At 39.5% G+C, this 23,867-nt stretch overlaps 1 protein-coding gene across 2 annotated transcripts in view; it reads right to left on the bottom strand.

The window, feature by feature from the left end:
- LOC145406651 (hepatic sodium/bile acid cotransporter-like) overlaps window positions 1–23,568 on the bottom strand; it is an 84,350-nt gene extending 60,782 nt beyond the window's left edge. Inside the window, exon 1 of one of the 2 annotated variants that reach the window (XM_080277735.1) lies at window positions 23,486–23,568. The gene's annotated coding sequence lies outside the window, so the exon portion shown is untranslated. The remainder of the gene's footprint in view (window positions 1–23,485) is intronic. The other variant, XM_080277736.1, reaches the window with a different exon arrangement.
- Between the last annotated feature and the right edge of the window lie 299 nt (window positions 23,569–23,867).

Below are 23,867 nucleotides of genomic sequence, written 5' to 3'. Positions count from 1 at the left end.
AGTAAAAGATATAATACAATCCATCACGGACGAGGGAATCACTTATACACAAGAGAAAGATATTTGTGAAGCACTAAATAAGAATTTCCAATTAGTTTTTACAGAAGAAAAAAATTTTGAGAGGGAATATGTGGAACACGCATGTCCACACATACTACCAGATATACAAATAGCAGAAAAAGTAATACAAGAGGAGTTAAGTAGATTAGACAGAGGAAAAGCAAGTGGTCCTGATGAAATTTCATGTTGGGTGTTACGAGAATGTGCAAAGGAGTTAAGTAAACCATTATTTTTAATTTTCAAGAAATCCTTGAGTCGAGGGAAACTACCTGATATTTGGAAAAAAGCAAATATAGTCCCCTTATTCAAGAAAGGAAATAGACAAAATCCTCTCAACTACCGACCAGTATCACTGACCAGTGTTGTAAGCAAGGTATTAGAAAAACTTATAAGAAAAGCTTGGGTAAATCATCTAGAAGAACAAAGTATGATAACAGAAAGACAGTTTGGTTTCAGAAAAGGAAAATCATGTGTTACTAATCTGTTGAGCTACTATGACAGAGTAACAAACACAATACAGGAAAGGGAAGGATGGGTGGACAGTATCTATTTAGATTTCAAGAAAGCTTTTGACACAGTACCACACCAAAGACTTTTATGGAAGCTGTACCATCAAGGAGGAAATGGAGGCAAACTGTTTTGTTGGATGCAAGACTTTCTCATAAAAAGAGAAATGAGGACAGTACTAAGAGGAAACTGCTCATCATGGTAAGAAGTGACTAGTGGAGTACCACAGGGATCAGTGCTGGAACCAATCATGTTTCTAGTGTACATAAATGATATAAACAGTAACACTGGAAATGAGAGCTATCTGAATATGTTTGCAGATGATGCAAAAATACAAAGGAGAATTACTAGCACAGACTCTTGTAGGGAGCTACAAGAAGAATTAAATAAACTTCATGAATGGAGTAGTACATGGCAAATGGAATTCAATGTGGACAAGTGTCATGTAATCAAGTTTGGTAAAAGTGGAAAAAGACCTGATTGGGATTATAAGTTAGGAAATAAAACCCTATACACATCAGAAAGAGAGAAAGACCTAGGTGTGATTATCAATAACAGACTATCTCCGGCTGACCACATCAGCAAGAAGGTACGGAACATGTATACACTGCTTGCAAATATGAGAATAGCATTCACATACATAAATGAAGACATGCTAAGAAGGATAATAACATCATTCATTAGACCAACCCTGGAATATGCATCAATAGTCTGGAGTCCTCATCTCAAAAAGCATATAGACAAGATTGAAAAAGTTCAAAGGGCCGCTACAAGATGGATACCAAGCTTAAGGGACCTAAGCTACGAAGAAAGACTAAATAAACTGAATCTACCAACACTACAGGAGAGAAGGAAAAGAGGTGACATGATAATGCTATATAAGTGCATATCAGGAAAGGAGAAAATAGACATATATGATTACTTAACATATGGAGAAGCATCAGCAAGAGGACACTGCAAAAAACTGCATAAGGAGAGGTGATAAAGATGTAAGGAAATTCAGTTTCCCAAACAGAGCAATTGATCATTGGAATGCACTACCGAATGAAATAGTGTGTGCCAAAACAATTCACAAATTTAAGGATATGTACAATAAATATGGTCTAAGACACGGGACAATACGAGCTTGACTCATTCCTGTAAAGATACAATTAGGTAAGAACATAAAATTCAAACTCACTGGATATGTATTACAACTTTTACAAATAATTTCCCAAAAATATTTGACTAGTGTGTACAGTATATACATATAATATATATACCAGTATATGTGTGTGTGTGTAATTCACCGGGTCGGTCAGGATCACTTGATGGTCGTGATCGTCAGCTTTTACCCTCCCGGAAGGGAGCTGATGGCTCATATAGTCCGATCTAAGGGCAAGGCTGTGACCTTCACACAAGCACACACCCATCCCCTTGCTCAAGGGGGACAGTAACTACCCACTTTGTCAGTGAAACTTTTCGCAACCTGAGCGAGGCACGAACTCCCGTCCACCAGTTGGCAAGCGAGAACGTTACCACTGCACCAGCAAGTGTGTGTGTGTGTGTGTGTGTGTATCTATCTATCTATCTATATATATTGTTATATTTATAAGCACTTCTCACCCTACAAACAATCTCTACCTGACAGCCTAAGCCACTCAGTAGAGATACATAGGCTGTGTCGTCCCCACTTCGGTCAGGATAGGCCGGTCCTGAGGGACAATCAAACGGCTGATGATGATGATGATGATGATATATATATTTTATGTGTCCAACTCTGGGAATAGGCCCATTCTCAAGGCCCAGTAGTCCTCTTACACTGCATAAGGTCCACCAAGTATATACAGTACTTGGTTAGATCTTTTGATTTTGACCACATGTTCTCAGTAGCAGTATCACTACAGGTATTTAACGAGCTATGACTTTATTGGGGAATAAGAGGCCCAGAGCCATATATAGCAAGGGATATAATTACAGTACTAAGAGGAGTTCATTAGAGCTGGATTCAATTAAGCGTACAAGAAGGCAGGGGCGCAATATCAGAGGACTGGGATTCAAATAAGACTGAGAAAACAGCAGTGTGATTCCAAATCCACAGGGGAATAATGGGTTGAAACTTTACATATGTCCATATTATAACAAATGAGTTTTACTTCAGATCAAATAAGAGCAACTGTTAGACACTGTAATTAAACACAAGCAAGACTTCTCATACAGACGGGATTACAAAAGACCAGAGTGGTACTCAATCTCCTTTAGCCATTTGTCAGAAGGCATCTTTTCTACTTTTCCTTTATTCAGGCTACTACCAGGCAATTCTATTTTGAGCAGAACTTTCTGACAGAATGGGTTATTCCATATGCTAAAGCTGGTGCTAAAGAATGCCACAGTCAAGGTAGGACCCCAAGATGTTGCATTCAAGGTTAGAGTAGGTATCTACTAGGCTTGGGTTGAAAAACACTCACCTGTTATGGCTGTCATACTGATGAGATTATAATGCTGATAAATGTACACATTTCCATTTAAAAAAAAAAAGAAAAAAAAAAAAATTACCAGTATTGGACATGAAAATCATTCTAAGACATCAATGCAGAAGTTAAAAACTGTACATCCTAAACACTTTTAACCTCTATATTCCTAGCAACTAACGGAAATTGGTCAAATTAGTGAAATAACTTCATATTGTACCAGTCTTACCTCTTTACCCTTCGGGAATAGTTCATCTCCTGTACATTTCTTGCATAACAATGGGGTCATGAAGTACCCTACTCTGCACATGAAATAACCAAATACATGCATCATCCCCGTGTAATTTAATTTTAAGAAACAACCATTCACAATATTCTAACCTGGGAAGTCTTATAAGTTACCGGTAGCAGGACGGAGTGCACGCACCAGCATCCCTCTTCGGTTCTCCAGTATCATCTGCTACGACTACTGAATATATGGCTGAAGATAATTGTTAATCCTAATGTTTATGAAATACAATGTTAACTACTGCCCATGCAAGGAAAAAAAATCCGAAAGCAAAAGTATCTTAAGCACACCGACAGCACACGCGGGGAAGTGCTTGAGTGGAGGCCTGAAGTGAATGAGCGCTTCTTTGTACTACTCAAAAGTCAATGCATGACTCACACTTGAAACTAAGTAGATGAGGGAGACCGGAGATAATGGGAAGGAGTGGGTTTTATCATGCGGATGGGCACGTAGCCCCTGCGTGGATCGACGTGACGTCAAGTGTAAACAAACACCGGACGTCTGACCGCACTTTTACTGTCTTGTGCCCCTGTCACTTTCATGAAGTTTCTAATCATTAGCATCTTCAATCCCATAATGTATTTGGCCTTATTAATACTAGCCCTTTAATATGAGAGCGATTACCTTACCTTAAAATTAAAAAGGAAAAACAAATCGTAACATGGTAGAGTTTACTGTACATACGGCACAGTTTCTTCCTGTACTTCTGTAAATTCACAAAGACATACACTAATACAATACCGGGTATTAGTTCGGAATTACACCGAACTAACGGACTCCGAATTGAGGATACTGACCACTTTTATCCAACACTCGTCGAAAGGGATTTTATGTAAATACAATGGAGGGGAGACTGGCTCCTATCTCCAAATTTCGACTTTCTACCCCAACCGTATTTCGTTTTCATCCTAAGCTATCCCATAAAGGGTGGCCACAAACAAATGGCCCTCCATGTTACCGTCCCCCGCCATTTCGCTGCCCTCCTCCCAACTCACACCCCATCTCTCATATTCCTCTCCTTTCCATCCCTTCAGCTTACTCTCGGCCTCACCCTCCCTCTACCTCACTCACACTCTCCTCGTTAGTCTCGCTCTCTATCCTCTCCACATAGCCAAACCACCTCAATGTGATTCTCCTAATGCTTTCTATCACATCCACATCCATACACTAGGCTCCTTCACTTCCTCATTTGTCAGCCTGTCTCTCCATGTATGTACCTCCCCAAGCTCCTCTCACATAACTCATTTCCATTGCTCACACTGGTATCCTTCCAACAAGGTCCAAGTTTCGCTTCATACGTTAGAATTGATATCGCAATATTATCATGCAGCGATTTTTTACTTTCTTACTCATTTCCCTATTTCCTATCACTGCTTTCAAAGAACCAGCAACCTTTTTTCTATGATGCACCCTTTCAAGCACCTCATCCTAAGCAGTCGTAAGAAAAAAAAAAAAAAAAATGGTGACCTATGTGAAGTTTATAAGTGAGATGGTGTAGGCTTCTACAGCAAAAGAAGCGGGTTTACTTTTAGCATGAGTTCAGAATAAGAACGACTGCATTAGCGCTCAAGTACAGTACTTATTAAGGCACCAGATTGAGTCCTGTATAAGGTGCGCGCGCGCGCACACCCACCCACCCACTCACACACACATACATTTGTATCTACTCGTATCTTTTCTTAATTGTCTATATCTATCTATAACACACATCAATATCTACTCGTACCTTTTTTTATTTACCTGCCTATAACACACATCTATAATTATCTACTCGTATCTTTTATTTATCTGCCTATCTATAACACACCTATATCAACTCGTATTTTTTTCTATAACATCTTTATTTACTTGTATCTTTTTTATCTATCTATAACACGTCTATTTCTACTCGTATCTTTTTATCTATCTATCCATAACACAGTGTGTGTGTGTGTGTGTGTGTGTGTGTGTGTGTGTGTTAAGGCTTGTTATTTCTCAGCAATTTGCAACCGGGAAGACAGCTTATAAATTAAAAAAGAATAAACCTAGTTGCACGATGTGGGAAAAAGCATAAAAGCCGCACCTCTATTTACTGAAGGGGTATGAGGCAAGACCCACCACCTTGCACACTGCATGCTCTAAATTTTTAACCACTGACAGTGTTTAACTGCGTTTTGTTGAAGGAGGTGTGTCGCAGGACCCACCACATCCTTTTGTTGTGTATGTACTTTATATACCCTTCCAGCAATTTCAATAAATCAATCAAGAAGAAACATGAGAGAGACAGAGAGAGAGAGAAACCCAACACATCGACTCAGTTATCTCTCCATCCATTCCATACACAGGCGACTAAAAGGGACTGGAGTATATTATCACATTCACTCTACTAATCATTACTACATAGAGAAGCTGTAAAAACTCTGCAGCTCAAGAAATTATACCCTACAGGGTTTAAATACTCCCCTTCCTACTGGCATTAAGGTTATAACTGCTTGCTTATATCAATCTCTGTTTAGTTCTCGGAGAGAACGAGTTTGAAGGCTTTTAGCCTTCTCTCCTTTGCGCAAAAGAAATCTACATAGTTATTTATTAACAGCGTGAGCCTCCATTATGCTAGCGATGTCTAAATTCCTGCGGCACTCTGCCAGACAAGACATACCGTACGTAGACTATAGGCCTACATAAGTATACTCGGTACCTTAGTCAAGCTTCTGTACTACTCTACCAGGCTCGTGATGATTTTTGGAGCTATAAACGATGGAATGGCGTGCTAACATTTATCGTTATGTGATGACTTTATCAATATCCTTGCGTGGCCAATACCTATCGGAAAAGGGTGGTCCCGCAGTAGCACGAGGCCGAGTCGAAACAAGGACACAATTTCTCTTAGAAAGACACACTTTCTCTTGTCATTTATTATATTATTGTGGTCTGCTTCGCCCTTTGCTTGCCCTTCTCATAAGTGAACAACTAAATTATTATCCCTTGGTGATATTCCTATTAGTCTTCCACTTTCACCACTTTCTCCGGATTCTAGTCAGAGCGCCCTGAAGAGGACAGTGTTATACAGTATGTGTTCATAAATGTTTGGAACGAAATTTAATCAAAATAATGATGCTATGTTTAAATGTAGTTTTTTTGTCATGTTCACCCTAAGCTAAGGATTACTATGATTACATTTAAACATTAACCATGTAAATACCTTACCTTATTCCAATTCTTGCAGAAGGAAATGTCGCAAGAAAATCATCTACATGTGCTTATTTATTTTTCTATATGCAAATGATACATCGTATAGGCTAATCTGTCCCTGTTTCACAGGAATTCGGTCACAACCCTAAATTTTAAAATTCATTTTAACTGCTATAGAGGTGACCAGAAAAGCATTTTTTTTTTCTTTAAATACGAGTGACCAGCCTTTCGTACTGAAGAAGTTTACTGATGCTGTACCTAACCCCTCCAGTTCGAAAAGTCCGTCCAAATTAAATCTGAATGAAATCATCATATGGTAAGAATAAAATGGGAAAAAAGACATCCCGGGCTCCAAAAAATTATAGTATTTATTTATTTACTTATTTTTCACAGCATATGGAGAGACAAGGAACTGACTGTCAGAGAGAATGTAAAGAAGGTTGTGGCTTTAGTGACAACATAAATACAGAAAAGACCAAGTGTCAGAACCAACGTTGAAAATGAAGCAATCGTAACGTCTCTGCAGGCAAAGTGACGACTGTTAAGAGGAAATGTTAAAAATAATGAGCAGAAAACGTGTGAAAATCCCAGTGGCTCACACGTATTATATGTGAAATAAAAGCAGGAAGGGGATGTTACCACGCACTGATCTGATGACTTCGATCACTTAATATTAACCTGGCAAACATCAGACTATTCATTAACTCAGTAGTGAGATTATATTCCCAAGGTTAGAACACGAGTTCAATATTCAACTACTGTATAATTACGAACAAGAGTAAATTAGTCCATGTTTCACTGTCTAGTGCGAGCGGAAGTAATAAGAATGAGACATCCTCTCCCATTCTTAAGAGATGCGGGGTGGGTAGCAATGTGGCGTATTATGTGACTTTGGAGATTCGGAATACTTCTTCGTTAGCGATTTTTAAAAAGTTATTTCGTAATACCGTTTCCATAGCGATGACTGCACATTATTACCTCATTATCCTCTTGTATGTTACTGATGCAAAATTTTTCAATATATATATATATTTTTTAAACTGTATACAAAGTAGATACATACACAAGAATGCTATGGCTGCAAAAACAAGCAGTTCAGGAAGGGTGCTACAGTCTCCCATCTTGGCGAAAATACGGCGCTACACATCAAAGAAGAGTACGAAAAACGAAAGAGAAGCATGAACAACAGTTAAAGGAGAGTGTGACCTTCGAGACTGAGACTGAGGCTGGTGTGGTTGTTGAGTGAGCCGCTCAAGGGCGAATCTACACAGGTCTACTCAACCAAAAGGCTCGTGAGTCAGTTATCATGCTTCGCACTACAGGAATACTTACCATGAATTAAAATCACTAAATGGAAAAAAAAAAAATACCGCCAAATGATTATACTGTGTTCATCTGTTCAATCTTTTCCATTAATTTTACTTCACGACTGACTGACGTACGAGTTGGGAATTTCCACCACCATGATCTCACCCCGCTGAGCTCTGGGGCCATATTCATAAAGGATTTTAGCCAATTTCTACGATTAGCTGGTCTCCATAGCAACTTATATTCTCTCTCCCTCTCTCTCTCTGATATGAATGTGATGTGCTTGGTTGTTGTTGTTGTTGTTGTTGAAAGATTCCCTGCACATATAGTGCAGGCCGGGCCATACATTAGCCCGGTCAGTGGTGTATGGGCTGATTAATAAACAGTAAGTGGGGAGAACAGGACCTGGGGATTGCCCAGCGCACACGTCCTGTCTCCTGACTGGCTTTGTGGTGTGTGATGTGCTTGGTTTTTTCGTTTAAAGATTCCCTGCACATATAGTGCAGGCCGGGCCATACATTAGCCCGGTCACTGGTGTATGGGCTGATTAAAAAAGAGTAAGTGGGGAGGACAGGACCTGGGGAATGCCCAGCACACACGTCCTGTCTCCTGACTGGCTTTGTGGTGTGTGTGTGTGTGTGCTTGGTTCGTTCGTTCGTTCGTTCAAAGATTTCCTGCAACTTTATTGCAGGCCGGGCCATACATTAGCCCGGTCAGTGGGGTATGGGCTGATTAAAAAATAGTAAGTGGGGAGGACAGGACCTAGGGATTGCCTAGCACACACGTCCTGTCTCCTGGCGGGCTTTGTGGTGTGTGTGTGTGCTTGGTTGTTGTTGTTGTTGTTGAAAGATTCCCTGCACATATAGTGCAGGCCGGGCCTTACATTAGCCCGGTCAGTGGTGTATGGGTTGGTTAAAAAACAGTAAGTGGGGAGAACAGGACCTAGGGATTGCCTAGCACACACGTCCTGTCTCCTGGCGGGCTTTGTGGTGTGTGTGTGTGCTTGGTTTTTGTTGTTGAAAGATTCCCTGCACATATAGTGCAGGCCGGGCCTTACATTAGCCCGGTCAGTGGTGTATGGGCTTGTTAAAAAATAGTAAGTGGGGAGAACAGGACCTAGGGATTGCCTAGCACACACGTCCTGTCTCCTGGCGGGCTTTGTGGTGTGTGTGTGTGTGTGCTTGGTAACAGTTTGGGCCATATATTACGCGGCACTGATGACCTGGTAGCACCTCTTTCTTAGCAATTTATTACGCCTAAACACCTTAATTTCCTCTTATGATATTTATACATTTGTAGTATCGGCATAGTTTCCTTTAGAAACGTAGACTGGATAAAACGAACTGGAAGGTAAAATAAATCGCTGAAGAAAAGAGGTTACGAAATCTCCGAAACGGGTAGAAATATGCTCCCATCACTGGAGCTATAAGTATAAACAAGCAGACTTAACTCAGGCTGAAGAGTTTAGTAAAATAAATCGCTGAGGAGAAAATGTTACAAAATCGACGCGACCAAAAATACAGCTTGAGAGACGCTAAAGGTATAAACAAGCAAATTTATACACAATTTAGGTCAAAAAATTATATGAACGCGGAGCCTATGGACTCGTGGAGCATCGTACATAAATTTATTTGTTAAGGAAATATGGTCAGTGATAATTCTAGTTTACTAAGCTGATATTACTGCGACGTTATTTCATTTATCTTGCGGCGTTGTAGATAACGTGGGAGTTGCAAATCAGAGGAGGTTCACATTCACAAAGATTACGATGAACTCCCTCTTGTAACTAACATCAAGATTTCCAGAAAGAACACAAAATGGGAGGTTTATACTGTCTTCTTCCCTTGTCCTTTCAGTACATAAATAAATGAATAAATAAATGATAATTTTCCTCTCGTCACTATTTTTGCAGAAGGGACAAGAGCTATGGAAAGACGCTGTCCTTGCCCTTTCAGCAGGTAACAAATTAGTCACGACATGGATGCGATCACAAACAAGTCTAAGAACCCCAAACCCCAGGTGTGGAATCAATCCAGGAATTCGTGGAACACTGTAATTTAATGGAAAGTCCAGTCTACGCATTATTCAGGTTTGCAGTTGTTGGTCACACATCCCTTTGATTATTATGCTATCGAAAAGACAAAGACAAGTTTTTATGTCCTTCCCGAAGTTATCATCATCCTCATGACCAATGTTTCCCACCTAAAAATGGCGTGAGGTAGGATCCAGAAAATAGGGAAAGAAAAAACACAGCAGAGGAACAGTGAGCCCAACAAAAAACAAAATTAAGATCCGTTAAGTTCGAGATGCCTGGACACTTCATAAGCTACTCAGATGACGCATTTTATATTCTGTACCAGACGACTTTATTAACTTTTGGAGAGATTTTTCGAACGGTGGAGTTAGATACAGTATAGTTTTCATCCCCCTTCATTACTAGAAGTTTTCCCTAAGACTATTAAATATAACTAATGGTAGGATGATAAGAATAAAAACTGAAGGGATTAAAAGACATGTGGTCGTATGCTTAAGAAACCATCCCATCTAATCGTGCATGAAAGACCAAGAGTAACTGTCAGGAAATGCACTGGACAGAAAAGAGGGAAGGATGCGTGTAGACAGACTAGCGCTGCGTGCCTACCATAAAGGAAAAGGAGCGTAGGTAAAGGGTAAAGATGAGAAGCGCCCAGTGGAACGACGATAATAAAAGAGAAATGAGAGAGAGAGAGAGAGAGAGAGAGAGAGAGAGAGAGAGAGAGAGAGAGAATGTATGTAGTAAAACCTTCCCCCAGAAGAGCCTTGTACTCCACATTGAGTAAAGCCCATTACTCGGTTCAGCACAAGACAATACGGGGCACGGGGTCTGCTCATCACGTCCAACATCGGAGAAACCGATAACTCACGAGGAGTCATGTTATCTTTCCTTGAGTGTACGTTCGTTCGTTCAAAGATTTCCTGCACATAAAGTGCAGGCCGGGCCATACATTAGCCCGGTCAGTGGGGTATGGGCTGGTTAAAAAATAGTAAGTGGGGAGGACTGGACCTGGGGATTGCCCAGCACACACGTCCTGTCTCCTAGCTGGCTTTGTGGTGTGTGTGGTAGTCATATGTTGTTGCTGTTGTTGAAAGATTCCCTGCATACAAAGTGCAGGCCGGGCCATACATTAGCCCGGTCAGTGGTGTATGGGCTGATTAAAAAACAGAAAGTGGGGAGGACAGGACCTGGGGATTGCCCAGCACACACGTCCTGTCTCCTGACTGGCTTTGTGGTGTGTGTGTGTTCAGTGTACCTCACAAGGAAAAAAAAATACCAAGGGCCTGAAGATTATGAAGGAATGTGTGTGTGTGTGTGTGTGTGTGTGTGTGTGTGTGTGTGTGTGTGTGTGTGTGTGTGTCTAAGTAATGGCGCAGTAAATGGAAAACTGAGGTATACTAGTACAGACAGAAGCAACCAATTTTTAACCCCTTCAGTCCGATGACGTATTATGCCGATTTATTCTTGCTATCTCTAGACGATTATGTTCACCATATGATCCACTTTCGAATTGGAAGGACATAGCATTCATTACCTCCTTTACTAACAGAGGTCCGTTCAGGGATTGCATAGAATTATCTGAAGACACCAAGAACAAAATCTGAAAATGTTATTGGAATGAATTTAAGGGAAAAAAAAAAAAAAAATGGACTCAGCTTCCCCAGAGAAATAACTAACAATGTAGAAGATAAATCATGCCACAGTGACGCGATTTACGGACGTGATGGACTCCACAGTGCAAGAGGCGGGTGAAGGGTGGAATTATCAGCCTACGAGTAGAAACGACCACTTAGGTCACCTGTGAAAGTACCGTATAAATAAAACAATTATGATGACAAAACTATAGGGAACACCACTGTTGACAAATTAAAAAAAAAAAAAAAAACAGTGGCCGTTTATAAAAGTAGCCACTGAACGAAAAGAAAGGAAACTACCCCTTTACTCCGGTGATTCATCTTTTTATTCTTGTTACTGCCTGAAAAATTTTGCTAGTCTCTAATAGTGAAAGAGTTGAGTCTATATCTTACCTCTCCAGTTCCAGAGCCTTCTTAAACCTGAAAGTATAACAGCCTGAAAGTTGCAAAAAATAAACTAAAAGATGTAAAAGATTTTTTTATTCGATCTTCAGTAGTGACGGAATTCAATAAGGCTATAGCTCTCCTCTTCTCCAAGCCTGAAAACAAAACCGTCTAGAAGATTCGGCTGAAGGCTCAATGCATAAGTTTTACCGAAACGAAAGAAAAACGACCGGAAATATGAAACGAACGTAACAAGACAGCCTGTGGAAAACCCCTCCTGGGAATCCATACTGACAGTGTGACTATACTCCTTTTACTCTAACTTGGCCTGAAACTACCATACCTCTCGATTTTGAATGTTATTTATAATACTAGATTAACACTAGGATATGGTACTAGTCACAAAGAGGTGCCAAGGAAAATATTCACAACTGCACCTTCGTCTTATTCTACCACATGAGCGATGAGAAATATGCTCCAAAAGTACGGAAATCTGGGCCAAGGTATGGTGAAAAGAGTAGTTAATGGGGGAACTACTCATCAACCTCACAAAGCCTCTGATTTTGTACCTCACTATCCCCTGTCGCCACGCCATTCTTTTCCGAATAAAATATATTGTATATATATCATACAATTTTTGATGCACTGCTCCCTTCCAGGAACCCTACAACAGGATACAAAGTCAAAACGTCTCTAGCCTGCATGTCCTTGTATGAGAAATAATTAACTATTGTTCTTTTTCACCCATTTTATGTCCTTCCTTTTCACTAATGTTACGCGCTATTCTTCCCACACGATAACATGATATTCCACTTTCACCGTAGCCCTTGACCCCATCGATACAACAACGAATTATGTACTTATTATTATTTTTTTATTAGCTTACAAGACATTCTGAAATTGGAGTGGCTAGATCAGTGGTTCTTATACCCAAAGAGAGTAAATCTCATGACTTTTTTTATGGGTAATACACCTCCATCAATGTTGCATGGCTTAATAGTCTGAACATATAGCAACAAGCAAAACACAAACTAAAAAAAAAATCGGTATGTCAATAATTTATTAGTAATCAACGTTCTCGTCTAGTTTTGGTTAGCACTATAAATGACCCAACATGCACACAGCACAAGAAATCAACTGTCGGCAAAGCTCTTTCTGAGATGCGTTTCGGTATATATTCTTCAATGTGAAGCCTTATATCATAAGGTTAGTATGTATCAAGAACATCGAAAACTGTCGACAAAAAAGACGCGATTGTAGGTACGGTAGCCTATCACATCAACGCCGATAAGTACTCTCCACAGTAAAAAAAAAAATAAAATAAAATAAATAAAACATTAATTCCATGTTCACTACAAAACGTTAGTGAAGTGCTATAACTATGATATCGTATGTTATACATAATTAGGTTCTTTATGAAACTGAAAAGGGCTGAGAACCGATAAGAAAACAGTAAAAGATGTACGGTAATTCAAAGATGGTGACAACTATTGCGACAGTACTGTATATGTTTAAACAGTACATATCCATGATACTATACAAAACTCGTTGCTCCTATACCAAAATACAACAGGTCCTATGTAGTGTTATATCCACATCGTACACAATATTAGTGAGTTTTCTGTGACTACGAGGCAGAATATGGATAAAAATTTCAACCACCAAACTCATGTTCGTCAAAAAGGGCGTATCTGCTGTTGAACCCATCTTGATCATACTGAATGATGAAAAATATGACTGAATTTCATTTTTTTTTTTTAATTTTCTGCCCCCTTCTCTGGATTCCTTCCACTTACCTAATATACAAGTATTATAAGAAACCTGAACCAATATTCTCAAACGTATGATGAACTCCCATTAATTTTGTTGTTGTTGTTATTATTATTATTATCATTATTATTATTATTATTATTATTATTATTATTACTGATAGGTGGGGGCGCTCACCATCCATTCACTCGAAATAGTGCTGCTCTCGGGTGACTACCCTTTCTTCATTCCTGCCTATTTTCCTTCTGTCCTCTTGTTTTTCTTTCCTTCATTCGTTCTTCTTCCTTAAACCTTCGGGTGACTCTACATTCCCTCTTCCGTCTTTTTTTCCTTCATTCATTCCTCTTCCTGCTGCCTATGAATCACCCTACCCTGAGTGACAAGCCAAATGGTTTCCTTTACACCAGGAAACTATTTATTACGCTAGGTGGTAACCACATAACCAAATTAGGGCGCCTAGTGGTTTAGTGGGTAATTAAGGCGCTCCAATTGGACTGAGCCTGTGCAAGTTTATGTCCAATGGTTGAGGTTTACTGCTCACGTAATGCCATTCAGGGATGTGTGAGGCTGGTCACTCCCATCTTTAATGTCAGGACCAACATGCCTAGTCCCGGGCTCATACGCTCCTCATGGGGCAGCACAGGATTAGATGATGATGATGATTATTATTATTATTATCATTATTATTATTATTATCATTGGTACTATTATTATTCAGGTAAGACAATGAGGGCCTTAAATCTTTAAATGTTTTAATTCTTTCAGCAAAAACAATTTTCAGTTCATCACCATCATCATCCCGATCGAAATTCCTTGCACATGCAACGATGAGGTGAGGTAAGGACACCAAGAAAATTTTTTGTTGCGAGAAGGAAATTATAATGAACTATTTTCCAGATTTACAGAATAACAAGGAATGGAGTGTGCACATGCTTCCCATGTTCAGTGTTCTTTCTGCAAATAAAAATCTGAATTCGTAAGTCAGAACATGAGCCTGTATTTATTAACTCTCCTAAACTTAAACTGCGTATGAGACATTCTGTTTACAATTTTATCTTCATCCACAGAGCTGCAAATCACTTCACATTCAGATTAACGTTAGAATGAATAACTAAGTGAATGCATACGAGGAACAAAACAGTCTGTGAAACTGTTACGGAGACTTGTTTATGGTAGCAGTAACAGTATTCCCCGTCTGTCTGGCCGAGCAGACCCATGAACTTGTTTTACGGTAAATTGGCTAGAATCTTTATAGAACCCCTGATGGCAACCGTAGGTTAACCAAGGGAAACAGACACTAGAGAGGATGCTGCGTTACGATTGGTTGGTGGGCTATGAGGAGACATGCATCTGCCAAACCACCGAAATCTATGCACAGGTGTGGCAACAACAGTGGCCAAACACGCTGATTTCCTTTAACTGTTGGGATTTCTCTCGACTGAATAAAACGGCAAATATATAAAGTAATAATTATCAATCTGATTGATGTGAGTCCTCTCGACTGAATAACACATACATCGGGAATTATCCCTCTGACTGTTTGGAGTTCTCGACTGAATAAAATAACAAACATAAGTAAGTTATTTCTTTTACTGTATTTCCCTTGACCATCAAAAACAGACTGCTTGCCTAAATAAAATTCTTATCTGTACCAGCAGCACAGAAAAGGTTACCAGAGATACTTAATGTAACTTTTATGAGGAAATAATATGATGCCTTTAACTGCTGATTTTTCTGAAGAACAAAAATCTTCAAGTGTTAGCCTGGATAAACTATCGAAGTCCAACAGCCACAGCAAAAGTGTTTATGCAATGACGTACAGTAACATATAGCCTAACTGATTATATTTTCGCTACCACTACAAATTTTACTTAGTTTGGGAGGCTACTTTGCCAATTAGTAAACCTCCTGAATTGAGTATAATCGTCGTGGTAGGCCTATCAACGAAAAAAAAAAAAAGTCTAGTTGATCTGCTGCATGCATATGCTGACAATGATAACAAAACCTAAATTTACCAGTAGGCTACTCAATCAACCCTCCAGTCTTTTAAACGCCACGTGTCCAGGCATCTCGAACTAATCTTGAGCATTTTATTAACTCGGGAAAAACCGTTTGCACTGAAGGGGTTAGAAAGTGTCCATAATTCTGCATCTAACCTTATCTACTGTACTTATACGCTGATGACTCCATCCGTCACCTTTCCATTCGTTTTCCGGCAGCATCCATGTTAGCAATTACTTCAACAAACAAGGGATAAGGCTATGGCACAACTAATGTCTGACTTGGCTCGTATCTCTGACTGGGTTAAATGTAATCCTGTTGTGTTAATGCATAAAAAACTCGGTTCTTACATTATCAACCCTACAAAGTCTTCCACAGAAGTACCCGCTAATGTTTAATATCCAGCTCAATTCTGCATCTTCTTTAAACATATTTGGGGTTTCATTCTCTTGGGATTTATCTTGGAAAGATCATATATTACATCTCTTGAAAAATCTGCTTCCAAGGAAGTAGGTGTGCTAAACAGACTCCGTACCTTCTTCACCCAAGCACAGTTGTTGACATTATAAACGGGTTTTATTCGTCCCTGTGTAGAGTACAACTCTCATGTGTGGGGAGGGTCCCCACATACAGCTCTCCTCACCCAGGTGGAGTCAAAGGCTTTTCGTATCATTAACTCTCCTTCTCTTACTGGTTACCTTCAGCCCCTGTCTTTTCGCCGCACTGTTGCATCTTTATCTCTTCTATCGCTAATTCAGTGGTCACTCCTCCTCTGAACTGTCTGCTTGCATCCCTCCATCACTATGACAGGTGGGTAGCACCCGCCAGGCAACCAATTCTCATCCCTTTTCTGTCCAACTCTCTAATCCAAGGGTTAACCGTTACCCTCAGTACTTCATGTAAGCAATAGGTCGACTATGGAACTGTCTCCCTCTGTACGTATTTCGTAATTCCCACATCCTATGATGCAGTCTTTCAAACGCAGTGTGTCCAGGCATCTCAAATTGGGCGGATCTTGGTTTTGGCTCTTTGTTGTTTTTGTTTTTTCTTGGGGGAAAGTTTACAGATTCCTGGCCTTTGGTTCCTTCATCCTTGCATTAAAAAAAAAAAAAAAAAAAAAAAAAAAAAAACGGATTTCCCCCTACAGTCTACACCAGTGCTCTTCAACCTTTTTTGGCGTCGTCCACCCCTAGTATTGAATTGGTAAAAGCTGTCCACCCCAATCGGTTAACTGTATAATCCCATGATCGTAACCTTACATATTTAATTTTTTATACTCTTGAATATACAAATACGTAGGCAAGTAAAAGCAATATACAAATATATATTTAATGATCACACTTTGTGATAAATCTGAAGGGGAAAGACAGAGAAGTTAAATTTTGTATAAATTTCATTGTACAGTGTATGCATTTCGAGATAAAGCTGGATTAAGTGCTCGTGAGCCACAGAAAAATCAACATACGGGCTATCTTTGACTACACATAAGTAAATTCTCCACTTTTATTATATTATTTATTTCTTCTTTTTTATTCTGTCCATATACGGTAGTGGTCTGGTCCACCCTCTGTCCACCCAAAGAAAGCTGTCCACCCCATACCGAATTTCGTCCACCCTAAGGTGGACCGTCCACCCAGGTTGAATAGCACTGGTCTACACTGAATAAAATCGCCGGGATAACACTAACTCCTTCAAACCCGATTCCTCTTTTCATGTTGAATCAAGTCGCCTGGTCAGCCTAATAATAATAATAATAATAATAATGTCAATGGACTGTTGAGGTTAGGGCATTCTTGTCGAATCCACCACTTGAGAATCGATACCGGTGTACATTTGTTTGGTATCAAAGGCATCACCGATAATGGTAACTGGAATAACGGTTTGTTATCGATCTTGTAACAAAGTTATGTAATCTTATGCATACAGTACAGTATTGAAACAGGTCAGACAGTAGTACTATGCATATACACTTCAACTTTAACCATCACTATCCATCGTACTATCCCGGTACTCTTCAATTTATTTAGACGTAAAACTGCCATCCCTCCATCTTGAATGCTCTGCTGAACTAGAGAAATAAGGTGTTGGTCAGGATGTATTTATGTACTGGTTGTAGTGCCGTAGTACTGTCTTCTGCCTAAAGCTACGTAAAACTGGCTGCAAAAGGACGAAGATTTCCGCATAGTTAAAGTAAATGAACTGTAGTTACAAAGCACTCCAAAAACAAACTCGATACGGCCTACCCGTCGTATTGCGTCTGACGGTCTGACCTACGAGTATTTAACTGTACAGTACTTGAATCTATTATATAAGCAAGACTGGGGCTACATTCCCGTGCAAAGTGTGTTAAAAACTAGCTTCGCCCATCTTAGACAAACTTTCACTTTATGACGCTCATCTGATTAAAAAAAAAAAAAAAAAATCGCGCAAATGAGTTTTCTACCAATTTAATTCATACAGTGAGAAGCTGTATGTTAGACTGACGATCGCCAGAGTATGAGTTATACTGTACCTGCCAATGGGATATATTCCAACCATGTATATTCCAGCGTAGATTCTCTTCCAACCAAACTTTCTCTCATTTACACCTCACTCTAAAACCAAACTTTCATTTACATTCACTTCTCATAATCAAACTTTCATTTGCAACCACTTCCGTCACAACTAAACTTTCTCTTATTTGCAACCACTTCTCACTCACACCGAAACCTCTCCCTCAAAACCACTTGCTCACGGCGAAATAATCCAAGAACTAGAAAGTACAGGCCTAGGCTATAGAGATGACAATATAAAAATAAATACTCTATTTTACGCAGATGATGGCCTACAATTTTCGCAATCAATGACAGAAGCCAAGGCAAACATACGAAGATTAATAAATAGGCAAGGATTGTGGGCTTGAAATAAATAAAGCAAAAAGCAAATTTATTATATTCAATATGGATCGGCAACCAGAAAAAATTGAAGATATAGAAGTAGTTACATCTATTACATACCTGGGAGAAGAAATAACAAACTCAAAAGACTGTTTCAAAAAACACAGGCAAAACATGATAAACAAAGCCCATAAACTAGCCAATACAAGCTACTCAGTGACAGCAAAAAGTTGCAACAAGCTACTCATAGGTAAGACATTCTGGAAGAGCCTTGCATTACCTAGCATCCTGTATGGAGCGAGTGTAATAGCATATAGGCAAGAAGAAATAAACAAGCTACAAAGAATTGAAAACTCGGTATACAGATCTATTCTAGGGGCAGTAAAATATACAGCAGAAACAGGGTTAAGAGGAGAGATAGGAGCATCCCTAATGAAAACTAAAATGATGAAAATGAAACTAAATTACATGCAGAGCATCATGAAAAGAGAAAACAGTCTGGTTTACGAAATAACAGAAATAATAAAAGGAGGTAAGGAGAACAGGTGGATGAAAGAATGTAAGAAAGACCTAAAAGAACTGAACATAAATTTTGACAAGTTAAAAAACATCAGCAAAGATGAAATAACAAGACTACATGAATGGGACACAAAAGTGTGGAAAACAGAAATGGGAACAAAAAGTACACTAAGAATATACAGAAAATGGAAGACAGAAATGGGTGGGGAAGATATGAAATATGACAACACACCAGCCTCTATCACTTTCTTCAAGTGCCGCACCAATACATTGAATTTAAATGACAGAAAAAGGCACTCACAAGAATAAACAAAATGTATAATGTGTGGCAACGAGAATGAAGATTTAGAACACTTCATATTAGATTGTCAGGCATACAGGGAAGAAAGAAAAACAACCAGAACTACAACAACCGTACGTAGAAAACAAAGACGATATATTAGGACAACTATTATCTAAAACGGAAGATTTTGAAAGAATAAAACAATTCACACATATGTGCTGGAAAAAGAGAGAGAGAAAAATCAAAGAGCTCAGCAACGAATAAACTGTAAAAACTATAAGAGGGGCCGTTGAAAAGGCTATCCCTCTACCAATCACCGCATCGCAAGTCACCTTAGTAGCACTGACTCAGACACAGACGACCACAGTTTTCCTCACAGCCTTAATCCTCAAGATCCGATTATCTCCAAATTGCTTATCCTGCTGAGTCACTGGAACCTGCCCATTAACCATGGTACTCATTAACCCTCTCGTAATCGGCACAACTGTGTTGTTCCAGATAACCCCTGACTATTTTATTCACCTCAGTAAGTTTCTGAGTGTTAATGACCATATGTATGGACTGATTGCTACACGTCAGCCATACCGTCATTACCGTAAATCAACACTAACTATACCTTTGTACTCACGATACCTTAATATACAATTATGTGGTTGTAGCCCCTCTTTTAACCCCCTCAGTCCAATAACGCATTCTGTATTTTATCCTTGTTACCATCAAACACGCTCACTCATGAGATAATCTTCTAGCTCAAGGGGTTATATGTAGCCTTTTTTAATAGACTCTTCACTACTAAATATCTTTTCGAAATTGAATAAAATCATTTGGATAGCAAAAATATAAAAATGTGCCATAGGACTGAGCACTTTAAAATATATGCTTAATCCCACTAATGTCCCAAACATCCTACTAAGTTACTAAGTGTTCCAAATCAAAATTACACCCAGCCACGACTCAGCCTTCCACACTTGCGTATACTGTACACTCTCACACTTTAACTGTCATTTGTGACTAAAATATGGAATGGATTATAGATACAGGCGATGGAGTTAGAGTGAGGGGGCATGGGCTGATATGGACGGGTGTGAGATCTGGCCGAGAGTTAAATTCTAATTTGAAATGGACTACAGTAACTGCGGACTTATTACTGAAGAAACCGGGATAAGGTTCCACCGTAGTGTGGAAACATGTCGGTAAGTCTGCTCACACTATCATGGAAATTATTCGACTTTCTCAGCACCTATCCTAATTTTAATTCCTTCAGTCCGGTGACGTGGTCTGTCGGTTTACTTTTGCTACCTCCACACAACTTTATACAGCTTTGAGATACCGTCTAAGAGAAGGGGATAATGAAGACTAGCCTACATTCAGCTCCTTCAGTTCGAAAAGCCTAAGGCGAAAAAAAAAAAATCGTCTGGAAAAGAATAACATAAACACAGCAACGTCATCTTCAATATATTTTCCCTATCTCAATTAGCTTTAATTCAGTTTACGATATGCCTTCACTAATTCCTCCACTATTACGATATCTTCTTAAGCAAGTACAAACGCAATTAAACACCTCAACATACCGGAGTTAAAAGGTTTGATTTGCGATGCAACAAGAACACCTTTGGTTAATCCCTTCAGTCCGATGATGTATTTTTTTACACTTGCTATTTCCAGTCGTTTCATTCAACTTAGATTTTTCGAGATAGAGTTTGCCTTCCATAACTTCCTTAGTACGAGAAGCCTTTCATAAGCTGAATAAAACAGTCTGGTAGCAGGAAGAATACAATTATGTCATCGGACTGCATGTTAAGAATCAGACAATACCCGCTAAAATCAGACTGGCATTTTCAGTATTAAAAATGCATGTAACACCGAAGACAAATAACAGTATGAACCTATTTGTGTTCGCCCTTCTCAACAGTGATGCTGAAATGCGGTGAAAGGCAGACTTGAGTGTTGTACAGTACTTACAACCTAACCTCCGAACTCGTATGACATCCACTAATTAAAAATACGTTTGCGGCGGGGGAGGGGAGGGCGAAGGTTATTTACGCAAATGGAGATTTCGTTCCACATCTTACAGTAGGTCTGGGACACGTAGATTACAGTATAAAGAATTCCTCCAGGTCTTGAATCTCTTTCACGGGTAGCCTACTGTTGGACGTCGGTATTTCCAGATATCAGTCGATTTTAGTCAAAATGTGCAAACTTTTAACATTGAATGGGTTAAACAAGTAAAAAAAAAAAATAATAAATACTGAACAGTTACAGGATCATACGAGTTATAATATGAGGTGTCGTTAGAGTCTACGGAAGTGAAGCACCTTGCGAAAAAAAAAAAAGTGTGACCGACTGCATGGGCCGCTCTAAGAGTTGCTCCCGAATGTAAAAACATAAAGTAGCCTACCGTACTTTGAGTCTAACTGCGATAATGAATGCGTATTATTTACCCAGTACATTTACAACGTTGTACAACACCCTATGAAGCATGTGCAAGATTGTCAGCCCTCCATACAAAACACTACACTGGAACACGTCCATGCAGCCCATGGCACTTTTAGTCCCAGTGGTGATTTTCATTTGGCCTAAAACTGTCATCTCTCCATCTTGAATTCTAAATTGTAACAACAGATTAACACTATTTCCAGGCGATTTTATTCAGCTTAGGGGGCTTACCAGAGGTTAAATATAGTTCTCAGTAGCCCTTTCACTACCTGAGGTTGCCCGTAAATTGAGTAATACTGAGTCCTGGTAGCCTGACAAATAATAATAATAATAATACTGTAGAGTGAAAGGGTTAAGAATCAACCAAAGACCGGAATTTCGTCCAGCAAATTCAACCAATGAATGGTTACTCATGTGCAGACGCATATCGGTACTCTTTCTTAATTTTGTTGAGACAAGCCCCACCCGCTGATTTATTACCGAATCAATAGCTCTGCATACTTCAACAAGAAGTTCTTGAATATATTTTAATGCTTACAATTTGGGTTGCAAGCACTGACACTTCCCTTTTATTCACTGGTTTTATCCAGCACCAACAGTTAATACTTCCACTGTAATAATACATGAGACAGTTGCGGCACTTCTTTTTTCGAGTCGTAACGACAAATATTACGTTTTCTGTCTCCTGCAGCCCACTGCGTCCCTTGACGCTGCCGCAGATTTAATATAGTGGAACTCCCGCAGCTTATTATACCAAACTATATTACAATAATGTAAAAAAAAAAAAAAATACTGTATCAGAGTTTCTTACGTTAAATCACCAGATTTGACAAGGCAGGAACGAACAGTAACCTCGACTCTCCCCTCCTGTTAGAGCACTTCATATTACAACTCCCAACAAGGCCACACCCCAACTACACACAACCCTTCATGATGCAGCACTTGACTTCAACTTTCAAAACCTGTTCCCAGCAGCCACTTCTTTTTCGCTTAATTGCAATTTTTCAAGTAAATGACTTACCGGTACCGGCCGTTTTGACGTAACCTACATTTACAGAAGAAACTGCAATGTGAATTAATGGTTGCACAACCTATGCAAAAATCTCACATTTCAACACTGCCGATATATTGTAATTACCTCACTATCATGCTACCTACCAGCCCAAACCTAATAAGTAATGCTGGTGTATATGGAAATCGACGCTTAAAATGCCTATACATGCACAGCCATGGTGTAAGTGGAAGTAACCTTGTACTCGGGCAAGGCGCCACACCCATGAAGTAAAGAATGGCAGGAGTGAAAGCCTGATGCGAGAGCGAGAGTTGTCTCCCCTAGTCACAATGAGTAGACAATACCAGAATATTCTCAAATTTTAAGAAAAACTTTAACAGTAACGATACATATTATCCAACAATTTGTTAGCCACATGAAAAAAAATTAATGTTAATATAAAATGTTCACATTACAGTTATAATGCAAAATAACACACACACACACACACACACTAGGAGAAAGTTTGACGGGACGTCTGGAAAGTCTGTTACTGTCACTATCATCTTCAAACACTAACAACCACTAACCTATTATACTATATGCCGTTTACGTCATGAACACCTTTATCACGGCCATGAAGTGACGGCATTCGCACCTTGCAGCTAATTTCCCCCGGGAAGTATCACATTTTCTATATTTCCATATGCAATTACGGCACGAAAAATCTTGCTATACAGATTATTACGACTGAATTACGTTAATACTTACACACTCCGCTTAATGGCTCTTATTTAATATGTTCAGCTGCAAGCTACTAAGAGAGATTTGAACGTACGTCCTCTTCTAACCTTTGCTCCGGCTGAACTGCCGACTGTGCAGTGCCGTCCGGCCCGTCCCCGACTCCAGTCCCCCAGTCCCCATCCCCTTTCCCAAGCCAAGGCTCAGCCGCCGCGCGGCAGTATGCTGCGGCATCAGAGGATCCACCTTGGCGTTTTCAGTGCTTTCCAGCAATCTCTCTCTCTCTCTCTCTCCATGACAACTTCACTTTGAAACCGCTTACTGCATCACACGTAAGAGTATTGCAGGTAGGTCATGCCATACGAATAAGATAAATCTGCAAACTGCATGATCCGTGCTTTTTATTCAGCTG

The sequence above is a fragment of the Coenobita brevimanus genome, chromosome 71 (assembly GCF_032717465.1).
Source record: "Coenobita brevimanus isolate Jiangsu-jjx chromosome 71, ASM3271746v2, whole genome shotgun sequence".
Taxonomy (NCBI): Eukaryota; Metazoa; Arthropoda; class Malacostraca; order Decapoda; family Coenobitidae; genus Coenobita; species Coenobita brevimanus.
This window is presented reverse-complemented; position numbering and strand designations above follow the sequence as displayed.